The 10,854-nt window shown below is 50.3% G+C and overlaps 1 long non-coding RNA gene across 1 annotated transcript in view; it reads right to left on the bottom strand.

Moving 5' to 3' along the window:
• Nucleotides 1–3,447: 3,447 nt before the first annotated feature.
• LOC105528835 overlaps nucleotides 3,448–10,854 on the bottom strand; it is a 35,644-nt gene continuing 28,237 nt past the window's right edge. Inside the window, exons 2-3 of the long non-coding RNA XR_001004418.1 lie at nucleotides 8,650–8,716; nucleotides 3,448–4,377 (exon numbers count right to left, since the gene is read on the bottom strand). This is a non-coding gene — a long non-coding RNA (uncharacterized LOC105528835). The remainder of the gene's footprint in view (nucleotides 4,378–8,649; nucleotides 8,717–10,854) is intronic.

Here is a 10,854-nt window from a genome sequence, read left to right as displayed (position 1 = left end):
GCTTGTCCCATGTCCACCTGTGAGATGCTGAGTGGGAGGAGTGCAGCTGTGGTCAGAAGAAGTCCATTTCTGCCTAAGAGGACTCACAGCTTGCATCCCTTATTTGATAAACGCATCCTAAACAAGTAGGCTTTTGTTAAAACCCTGGAGGTCAAAGAATTCAAGCCAACAGCTCCCAGACAGGATTAGGAAGACTGAAAATGGACTGTCCCCACTGCTGTCCACAATTAATTCCTTCTAGGGAGCTCTATAAGTCCTAGGCTGAATATGGGAGTTGTGGATGCCCTGGGGAGGTCAGGGCTACAGGAGCTCTGAGTCCAGCTAAGCCCCAGTGGGGTAAGAAAAATCTGCTCACTTCAGGGCCAGCCTCATCAGCTTGCAGACAGAAGTGGACCTCAGCCAGGAGAAGTCAGGAGCTCTTTTGGACTTCACATGACCAGTCCTGTCGTCCTCATGAGGGCTTCATGTTGCTTAAGAAAATCGATCTTGTTTTCCTACAGGCAGTAGGTTCTTTCCCTGCTACCTTTAGCTAGAAGGAAACTCAGACCAGCAACTCAGACAGCAGCCTCTGGAATCTGCCTAGGTTCAAATCCTGGCTGCACCGTGACTATGTGCGTGTCCCTGGACTTTATGTGGCCACTCTGCAACTCGGCTTCTCGTCTGTGCAATGTGGAGATCACAGCATCCCTCATGGAGTGGCCAGGAGGGTGAAAGAAGGTGGCACAGAAGCCCATTCGGATCTGGCGCATAGTTGTGAGCTCCCATGCGGGTCTCACAAAGCTGGGCTGTCTCCCAGGACTTGGTGACCTAGTTGCTTTGAGGTTTATCTGCCCCCACCCCATCTGTGAAACACACCTGCGTGCCTTGTGCTCGGAGCCCATTCCTGACTCTCATTCCGCCCTCATATGGGCTTTGTGAGAGGGTGGTCCTGTGTTAATGTTTCCATTTGAGCAATTTCCAGAGGTTAAGAAGGTTTGGAAGCAGCTGAGCATGTGTCCCCATAGCAACCCTGTGAAAGGGGGATGGGTATGTATTTAGAACCCCCCATGTGGTCCTGCCTGCAGTCCCCATGAGAATAGAGAACAGGCAGCACCTCCTAGTCTGCAAAACTAAGGTGTGGAGGGCCAGGGGCTGAGCAGGGAGGGGCCGACAGGGAGGATGAGCTGGTGGACAGTCCTGGGGCACCAGAGCAAGGGCTCCAGCCGCAGACAGGGAGAGGGAGAAGGACTGGGGCAGGCAGCTCACAGCCTCACCTGTCTCATCCAGTAGAGAGGAAACTCATCTACTTGTGAACCTAAGGCAAGAATACCGGGCAACAGATGTCACAAATGATGTCTCCCCAGGACTCTGGAGAAGAAGCGAGGGGTGAGGGATATTAGGACAGCTCCCCAAGCTTTTATTCTTCTCAGAGCTGGGCCCTGGGTGCTTGGACCCATGTTGAGACGGAGTCCGGAGCTGGGGGAAGCACCCATCATACCCAGAAGGTCACGCTCTTGGTCTATCCTTTATCATGAGAGAACCTAGGGGTGAAGGGCACAGGAGACCCGGGTATCTCTTCTCTGCTGGAGCTTCAGCAGTTCAAAGGTGCTGCCTGCCCCCGTCTACCACCCGTCTGTCCCAACAGCCTCCCTGCCCCCAAGCTAGAGTAAGCTGTTTCGTTTGAAAAGTCTGCCTCTGGACTGGCTCTTTTTAGTCTAAAACAACACGACCATATCTGAAATAAATAAATAAATAAATAAATAAAACAAAAGCTTGGGGAAAACACATCAGCTGCAGTCCTACCAACCGTTGTCCTCGTTCCCTTTTTCTCCCAATCTTGGTCCAGGTGCTGGCCTGCCTTCACCATGCCGTTCTATGTCCTATTTGTGTCAGGAGCCTGGGTCACCCATCTGAAGATACGTTACCTCGGCTCCACACCCCTCCCAGGTGTGCGAACACCCCTGTCTCTCCACGTTCGTCACCCTGCTCTGGACCTGGGAGGCTGGCCTGTCTTGAATGTACCCACTCACACCCCTGCCCTCTGGCCTTGGTGGGGTTTGGCCAGAGGGGAGCCCCAGCCAGAGACAATAAGGAGGAAGGAAGGAGGTTTGGGGATTCACTGTATCTGCTCGCTAGGGCTGCCATAACAGCATAGCACAGGCTCAGGGGCTTAAACAACAGAAATGGATTCCTTTCGGTTCTGCCTTCTCCCTTTGTCCTCACACAGTCTCTCCTCTGTGTGTGTGTGTGACCCTGGTGTCTCTTAATATGTCTGGATTACCTCTTCTTCCAATAACACCAGTCAGATTGGATGAGGGCCTCAAATTTTAACTTAATCATTTCTGTCTAAGCTCATTTTCAAACATGGTCACATTGTAAATTACTGGGGGCTACGGCTTCCACATACGGATTTTGGGGGAACAATTCAGCATAACGTCACTTCCCTCCTTCCTCTTTGTGCGGTCACTGAGGGCCGGCTGTGTCCCATGACAGAAGGTCACAGCTTTGTCAGGCAGCGCCCCAGCTCCCTTAACCCCACTGCTTTCTCTCTTTCCCCACCTGCCCCCAGCCAGGTGGAATTAACGGTGCTGAGCTTTACCGCCTCTGAGGACTGCATGACCGACCGCATCTGGTTTCCCCCAAGCCCGCCCACACCATTGTAAAATGGTCCCTCTGTAACCCTGCTCTCTCATCCACTCTGAGTGGTGCTGTCTCCTGCTGGCCCTGCCTGACACCTGGGTATGTTAGCCCTCCAGGCTGCTCTGAGGATTTCCATGAGGTGGGGCTGGGGGCCACTCCCAGTTCAGCTCTCCCTCGCTAGGAGATTCTGCCCTGGTCGCTTACTAAAGGCATGAGGATCAAGAGGGCCACGACCTTATGTGATAATAGATCTAATGACTAAAACACAACGTCCTGCACCTCCAAGACTCTGGCGTGAGGAATCCTCTGTGCACGCTCCTTCACAGACACCCGCTCGATGCCTGGATGTCCTACTGGGCAGCTCCTGTCTCCTCCAGCAGCCAGCCCCAACTCTCTCAAATTCCTGCTATTTCTTTTAATTTAGTAGCCATCCCCTCACCGTCCCCTTCACATTTTGTGTTTCCTTTTATCCCGTCAGGGCCATTCCCTGGGGGCTTCACATTTCACACCAAAGAGGCCTCCTGGTACTGGGCCAAACAGATGCTCTCTATGGCAGACTCCACACCATCTTGTAAACCAACAATTCTCCTCCTTCCGCATTACGGCCTCTTTTTACCTCATATTCTACCATGACCCTCTTTCTATGTGTTGTGTAGTCTATGACATTTGGAAGAGGTAGCCTGCCTTTGTTTATCTGATCAGGCACCCTGTTGTTGGATATCTATGGGATTTATACTTTGTTAAACACATTTTTAGATCCAATTCCTCCTTTCTTCATTTCCCAGTTCTCAGGCATCGTGTATGGTTAAAATTAGGAGATGCTCAAAGTATGATTTCACAAATCACATGGTTTATTGCCCTACAAAGATGATATTTGTCCTAGGTTCACAATGCTTAAGGAGGGGGAGAGCAACATGAACAAATCTCACAGGGAATGCTCTGGGTAGACGGGGTGTATTAGTCACAGAGTGACTGAGTTCCAAAGTTACTAAAGTCTACTTGCTCAATTAGGATGCAAGCAGGCCTCGGTGGAGAGCGAAGGCTCATTAAAGTGTGGCGTGTCTCTTTTATAAGAGCAGCTCTTGGGAGAGAAGCCGTCCAACACAACGGAGATTCACAAAGACACATACGGTCTGTCAATGCTAGAGGGCGGCACCAGTGTTGGCAGGCGAGGCTTCCAAGTTCAAAGGCTAGCAGGGTGGGGCCCTGTCGAAGAGAGGCTGACAGAGTGTAGCTTGCCACAGCCCAAGCTCTCAAAGTGTCTGTCAAACCCTTAGGTTTTCACATAGTTTGAAGTTCAGTGGTTGAGGTTGGTAGCTCATGCATACAATCTGATAAGGTGTGATGTCACATTCTTGATGGGGGAAGGATTACACTCCAAGTTCTTGTCATAGAAAAACATGTCACTCACGTAGCAAGCTATGTTTGCATTTGGAATCATTTCCAAGCTCCATAATGTCAGGAATGCTGCAGTGGTCTGTGTATGTGGTTTCAGTCACCTTCCACATAGAAAGCTTTGACTTCCCCTGAGTTAATTTGAGCAGATGGTTATAGGTGGTTCTTGCTCAGGACCGTCGTTCAGAGGGACTCATGGAGACCAGAGATGCTCTCTTAAGACCCTGGAGCTCATCCGAAAGGGAACACCTCATGGGCCTGCTGAATGTGAAGTCCATGCTGAAGGAACCACGACAGGAGGAGCTGCGTCCCCAAACATTCTGATAGCTGCTCCTTGCTTTCCAGGCATTTCTGGGTAACATCCTACAACGTATGCAACAAGAAAATGAGCAATGAGAAGCCTTGTTGTGTTGAGCCTGACAAAGACCGAATTCCCCAAAGTCTGGCACAAACACCAGTCACGTGGCATCCTCTCAAAAAAAAGTGTTGAGTGGTCAAGGAAGTTTGGAAAACACTTTACCCACCATTAACGCATTTAGTGAAGTCTCAGAATCATGCATAAACTTTTTTTTTTGAGACAGAGTCTCACTCTGTCACCCAGGCTGGAGTACAATGGTGTGATCTCGGCTCACTGCAACCTCCACCTCCTGTTCAACCAATTCTCCCACTTCAGCCTCCTGAGTAGCTGGGATTACAGGCATGCGCCACCACACTCAGCTAATTTTTGTTTTTGTTTTTGAGACAGAGTCTCGTTCTGTTGCCCAGGCTGGAGTGCAGTGGTGCAGTCTCGGCTCACTGCAACATCTTCCTCTTGGGTTCAAGCGATTCTCCTGCCTCAGCTTTCTGAGTAGCTGGGATTACAGGTGTGCACTACTATGCCCAGCTAATTTTTGTATTTTTAGTAGAGACAGGGTTTCACTACGTTTTCCAGGCTGGTCTTGAACTCCTGACCTCATGTGATTCGCCTGCCTCAGCCTCCCAAAGTGCTGGGATGATAGGCGTGAGCCACTGAGCCCGGCCAATTTTTGTATTTTTAATAGAGATGGGGTTTTGCCATGTTGGCGAAGCTGGTCTCGAACTCCTGGCCTCAAGTGATCTGCCTGTTTTGGCCTCCCAAAGTTAAATATATTCATTTTAAAAATCCAATATTTCCCAAACTTATTAGACTTTTTAATGTATATAAAACACCAATTAACACCTCACAAAGCTCAAGATTCATGGAACAGACTTTAGCAAACATTGCCCTAAGACCCTAGAAGGCTCTTCTGAATAAAAAGAGAAAAACACGATTATCAAAGATGGTCCTTGCTTTATAATAATCCTTTGAAAATTGTTGATACAGATATGAGAGTTAACTAGAGTGTTGGATTAATGAGGCCACCCTCATCCTTCAGTTGGGCTAATCAGTGGTAGCCCTGCAGTATAGAGTAACACAGGAGAAAATACTAATTAGGTCAAGGAAGGCTTAAAGTCTTGAGCAACAGGCTGCATTTTTACTGCTACACAAATAAAGAAGACATTGGGAATATTTGGGACCTACTGTGACTCTTTTGAGAGAAAGTCAACAAGAAAGACTCGTAGTCTTCTCCAGACTTTTCCTTACCACCGTTTTTGAAGCCTGGCTCCTGAACTGGGGACAGGACAGGGGCTATGTTCTTAGATTCCCATCTAATAGGTCACCTGGCACTGTCATGCTTAGGCAGTGCAGAGGCAGCCTGGAGCGCAGGCTCACCTTTCCAATTCTATTTATTTATTTATGTATTTATTTATTTATTTTTGAGACAGAGTCTGGCTCTGTTGCCCAGGCTGGAGTGCAGTGGCAAGATCTCAGTTCACTGCAACCTCCACCTCTTGGGTTCAACCGATTCTCCTGCCTCAGCCTCCTAAGTAGCAGCTGGGACTACAGGCACCCACCATCATACCCAACTAATTTTTTGTATTTTCAGTAGAGATGTAGTTTTACCATGTTGGCCAGGCTGATCTCGAACTCCTGACCTCAAGTGATATACGCGCCTCGGCCTCTCAAAGTGCTGGGATTACAGGGTGAACCACCGCGTCTGGCTCCAATTTTCTTTTATTCTTTTTTTTTTTGAGGGGGGTGGTGGGGGGACGGAGTCTCACTCTGTCGCCCAGGCTGGAGTGCAGTGGCGTGATCTCCGCTCGCCGCAAGCTCTGCCTCCTGGGTTCACGCCATTCTCCTGCCTCAGCCTCCCGTGTAGCTGGGACTACAGGCACCCGCCACCATGCCCGGCTAATTTTTTGTATTTTTAGTAGAGACGGGTTTCACTGTGTTAGCCAGGGTGGTCTCAATCTCCTGACCTCGTGATCCGCCCGCCTCAGCCTCCCAAAGTGCTGGGATTACAGGCGTGAGCCACTGCGCCCGGCCTGGTTCCAATTTTCTTCAGAATGAAGGTGTGTGAAGCAGATTGTCCCAACTCTGTGCTATTTTAGTGCCTGCATTGCTTGAGATGGTTTTCCCAGGTGCGAAACAGGACACAGCAGGGTCACAAGCGCTGCAACCTACCTCCTTCCCTACCCTCCTACTCCCACCCTCATCCCTAGTTCCAGCCTTTCCCCGAGGTCAGGACCCTGCGGAGAGAGGCTGGTGAGGGTATTCAAGCTGTAGCTCCTGGAGGCAGAGGCTCAGGAACCACTAACTTCCCATCAACCCTGGAGCTGCAGCAGGGAGGTATTGACTGCTGCTAACAAGGGACTCACCTTAGAGAGACGGAGAGAAAAGGGAGGGGAGTAGGTGAGATACGAGGTCTGAAACAAAAAGGTCAAGAACTGGGGGTGTGTGGCTGGCCCGGGCACCCTGTTCATGCATTTCCAGGAGAGACCGACCTGAGGCGAGCACAGAACTTTCCCCAGCTTCCCACTGCAGCAATCCCACAGTCACGGGTGGAAAGGCTGCCTGGCCGTGGGTGCTCAAGGATAGGCTTTTGAGTCACCTAGTAGGACTCCTCGCCCATGGGGCTGACCTTGTGCACACGGGCTTCCTTGTGAAGATGCTCGTTTAGCTGCAGGGAGTCGCACGGATGTGCAGGTGTCTCCGGTTCACAGCTGCAGAGTGAGAGGCAGGGGACAGCAGCAGCCCCAAGGAGGAGGGTTGCAAAGAAATCAGAGGAGGAGAGAAGGTGCTCACAGCCAACAGGGTCTACACAGAGAGATAATGCGGCTTTTGGAGAGGGGCAGGGAGAGGGCACAATACTCTCAAGCCCGGTGGCATTATTCGAAGGACCTCATAAGAATAACAATAAAAACAATAATAAGAACCATGACAATGATAATGAGAACAATAACAAAATAATCATAATAGCTTCTGCCTCATTCATTTATTCAAGTAATATTTGTGGAGTCCCTACTGGGTGCCAGGCACATGCTGGGCACCCAGCATACAGGGAGGCAAGGTCCCTACCCTCCTGGCACTTACAGTCCAATGTGGAATCCAGTGAGCTTGCGAGGATTATACATAACATGCACCATAATGGTGGTGACATTTATGAGACAGCCTCCCTGAAAGGACTGTGCTCTTCACCCGCGCTGCCTCGCTGAATCCCCACAACGAATCTCTGTGGCTAGTGCTTTTACAATTCTGTTTTGTAGTGGAAGAAGTGGAGGCTCAGGGACATGAAACCCCTTTCCTTCAGACATAAAGCCAGTATGTGACAGTGTGGACAGATATGGCCCGGAGTTACTAGCCCCTTTCGGCAGCTCTTGGAGGGGAGGCTAAGTTCTCACACAGAGGTGAGGAGAGCAGAACATGCCTGTGGAGGTCGGCAGGTCATGGGACAGGTAGTGCCAGGCATCAAGCGGCCACACACAGAAGCCAGGCCCAGGCTCCAGGAATCTGGGGGTGAGGCTAAGACCATGGGGATGAATTGTGTCCAGGATGCTTTCGGCCTCCTTCTCTCACCTCCCCTTGGTGCTCAGGACCTGTTCTCTGTACCTCCACCCAATCTCCAGTAGATCCCCCCTGAGCTGTGGACTGACACAAGGGTTCTCCTGCCAGGGGGATTTGCATTGCACAGGAGATGCCTGAAGACTTTGTACACTGGTAAGCCAGAGAATGTTGGGTGTGACTGAAGTCTGGAAGTAGGAACCCGCTGGGCATTTGGGGTGGGGGGAGGGCAACCTGGTGGGGCAGGGTCCATGTGCACTGGGGAGAGAGAGAGGAAGATTGAAGGAAGATTGGGAATAACCTTAAGTGCCAGCATGAAGCCCTTGACTTTATCCTTTTGCCAGCGGAGCCATGGATGGCATAGGCTGGACGCCCTGACAGCAGATCACTGGTACAATCCAGCTGGAGGCCTTGGGCCTCTAGGCCGGGCATGGCGTGGGAGAGGTGGGTTGGTGTCGGAGGGCTCTGGGCTGCCTGTAGGTGAATCCAAGGGCCTTCTCCTTGGAGGGGCCCACTCGCTCCCAAAGCCTGGCCCACTTCCCCAAGCTGCCCCCTTGTCAGCTCTGTGTAGCCGCCAGGCTTCCCTGCAGGGATTTGCTTTTCGCAAATAACAGAAAAGGGAGAAAAAAATCTCAAGCTCCCGGGACAGCGATAACTGGTTGTATCTGAAATTCAAGGGATTGACTAATAGCCCTCTAAGGATCAGGGTGACGTCAACACCTTGAATTACTCACCTGGTGTAAAATGGCCCCAGTCTCTCCAGCCCAGCAGCTGCTCATCATTGCTGCACAGTGGATTCATCTGAGGAACCAAAATACGTAGATAGATAGATAGATAGATAGATAGATAGATAGATAGATGCCTGGGCCCCATCTCCAGAGATCTCGATTGATTGGTCTGGGGTGCAGCTGGGATTGGGGTTTTAGCCTGTGCACAGGGCTGAGGACCATGGCCTCGCAGACTTCTGCAGCGTGGTAGTCGGAGATGCCACCGAGGTTGGTCACAGCTCTTTCAAATCAAGGTACTTCCTGGAGGCCTCAGGGGCTGATTCTTGCTATATGAAGCGATTGTATTATTATGGTTCCTGAAATGCCCTGAGGTCCTGGGAGGAGAGTTCTGGATTCTCACCAGAACATTCTGAGACCTGACCTGAAAGGGCCCTGTCCTCAGCCTCCTGCCCTCTCCTCTCCATCATGACTATTCTTTCCTGCCCTGACGTGGGATCCTTACTCCGTTTTGCCTCCCAAACCATTTATTTTGGACAATCATTAAAGATAAATGTTTAAAAAGTCATCTAAGAAAACATGTGTATCCCACTGGAAATTTCAAGGCAGTGAGTCATCACCCTCCTGGTCCCCCTCAAATTCCCATCTCTTATGTAAGGCTGAGTCATTTTTTTGTGAGGTCCGTGCATTACAGAAAAAAATTGGAAGGCTCTCAAGATGAGTGAGTGTGTGTGTGTGTGTGGGGTGGGGGGGCAGGATTGATTCATGTTATTTGCAGCTTTAGGGGACTGGTGGTATCCCTGAGTTAGCATCAGAGATTCCTCATCCCCTGCACTCATTCTTTTTCTCTTTACTTCAATTTCCATCCAGTGATGTTTTTGCTCCAGAGTGCAAATGCAAGCCTTTGTCATCCTGCTGTCCCAGCTCAGGACCACTGTCTGTCATGGGGCCTGAGGACAGGCAGGCCCATTGAGAGGGTGCTCCACTCCCCAGTGTGAACACCCTGAGCAGGCCCCAGAGCCTGAGAGGTGGATGAACTATGTCTTCAGGTCTAGCTTCCAGGTCTGGGTTCTGGTTATTTCTGATTTTCTCAGAAAACCACAGAGGCTGTAGAGCAGGGTCCAGGAGAATAAAGAATTGCAGGTATTTCAAGGGAGCAAACTGAGGGAGCCCATTCTCTAGAGGAATGAGGTTGCTCTTTGGGAGTTTGACCATAAAATTGACACATAGAAATCAAAGCAGACAGAGGCCAAGCCATGCTAAAAAGAGACAGAATGGGACCCAGGCCAGTGGGACCCACATATCTAAAGGAAAAGATGCTGGTCAGAAGGGGTCAGGTCTGCAGCAGAGAAGTAGAAAAGAGCCAGTCCTAGGCACACGGCCACATCCACATCCCACACTGCCTGGGGACAGGGAGTCCAGTGTCCCCATTGGCAATGGCATGTCTCTTGTTGGGGGGGTGCATGCCTTCCACTTTTGTAGCCTGAGATTTTCAATCATTTGCACTCAGTAAGGAAAGGTCCTGGTTCTGAGCCCAGAAGTCCAGGCCTGGCTCCTTAAGCACTGTGCCTACAGGAAAGGGAGGGACTGAATGTAGGGACGAGAGAGAGCAGCCAACTGCTTGCCTCTTTTCTTGTGAATGAACAAATCCACTGTATTAGTCCGTTTTCATGCTGCTGATAAAGATGTACCTGAGAATGGGTATTCACAAAGGAAATTCACAAAGGAAAGAGGTTTAATGGACTTAACAGTTCCACATGGCTGGGGAAGCCTCACAATCATGGTGGAAGGCGAGGAGGAGCAAGTCACATCTTATGTGGATGGCAGCAGGCAAAGAGAGCTTGTGTGGGGAAACTCCCATTTTTAAAACCACCAGATCTCGTGAGATTCATTCACTATCATGAGAACAGTGCAGGAAAGCACTGCCCCCATAATTCAATCACCTCCCACCGGGTTCCTCCCACGACACATGGGAATTGTGGAAGTTACGATTAAAGATGAGATTTGGGTAAGGACACAGCCAAACCGTATCATCCTTCTGGTTTGATACAGTATGAGCTGATGTTGCATGAATTCCTCCCTTCGTCACCATGAGATCACCTCTCATGGATGAAACATAATCAGGAGACAACCTGGAGGGGGTGAGGCCATCAGGTGAATACCATTCTGTGGGATCCACTGGCCTCCCCAGAGGTGTCCTTGGTTTCCCCAGAG

This window comes from Mandrillus leucophaeus, unplaced genomic scaffold (assembly GCF_000951045.1).
Source record: "Mandrillus leucophaeus isolate KB7577 unplaced genomic scaffold, Mleu.le_1.0 Scaffold736, whole genome shotgun sequence".
Classification (NCBI taxonomy): Eukaryota; Metazoa; Chordata; class Mammalia; order Primates; family Cercopithecidae; genus Mandrillus; species Mandrillus leucophaeus.
The sequence above is the reverse complement of the archived record's forward strand: the minus strand, read 5'-3'. Positions and strand labels throughout refer to the sequence as shown.